The sequence below is a fragment of the Trachinotus anak genome, unplaced genomic scaffold (assembly GCF_046630095.1).
Source record: "Trachinotus anak isolate AG129_WGS33_773 ecotype Australia unplaced genomic scaffold, CSIRO_AGI_Tana_v1 ptg000032l, whole genome shotgun sequence".
NCBI lineage: Eukaryota > Metazoa > Chordata > Actinopteri > Carangiformes > Carangidae > Trachinotus > Trachinotus anak.
The window spans coordinates 1,830,685-1,831,558 of record NW_027273883.1 but is presented as its reverse complement, the minus strand read 5'-3'; positions in this window follow the sequence as shown (position 1 = coordinate 1,831,558).

Genomic DNA, 874 nt, shown 5'->3' with positions numbered 1-874 from the left:
GATGCAACACACGATCATGTGACCGCAAAAGAAAAACACACCACAGGCCCCAACACTTCCACTCATTATTGCATTTCATTTAATTCACTGGAGGTATCGACCAAGTGTTCACACAACCATCCCGACTGCTCTTCTCTACTCTGTGAAGCACGACATCATATTTATACCAACTCAATCTCTGAACAAGATAAAAAACTCTTCCACTCTCTGTCCACCTGCTGCATCGAAGCCTTTTCCAGCTGCAGGAACTTCATGATGATCAGAGCCATTAGCACAGGTTCTGTTTCTACTGTTTCCTGACTCCCAGCTCCAGGTTGCAACATACAGAGCAGGAAACGTCTCTGTGAATACATTTGGTGACTCGTGCATTTTCGATTAGGAGCCACAGTTTTCCACTGAAGACGGGATTATACTTGTACAGTCTGCACACATGCAAACATGCACAGGAGTCGGTGTTTATTTTTCCTCCTGATCTCTATTTCTAACTGGTCGACAGAGATGTTACATGTTTAGATATCAGCTTCAGTCACAACCTCTTTGTTACTGTATTTGATTTTCAGCCTGTTCTGCACCAGGTTCTTCACCTTCACTGTCACCTCCCTGATCTGATATTACGAAGCAGAGAGAGAGCGGGGCCGACATCTGACCTGCCCTGAAGGCTCTGAGGAGCTGGTCTGAATCTGATGGATTCTTTTCACCTGGAGCCCTTTGTTCATTTAATGATTCTGAGGTTTAAAAACTCTCCTCTGACCTACCTAAGCTTTATACCGACAGGTCCAGTGGAAACAGGACAGGAAGTAGAACCACTGGAATTCATTGGAGGCTCTAGATCAGGTCATACAGGTCAAGTTCCTGTAGTGGAAGAAACATCTTG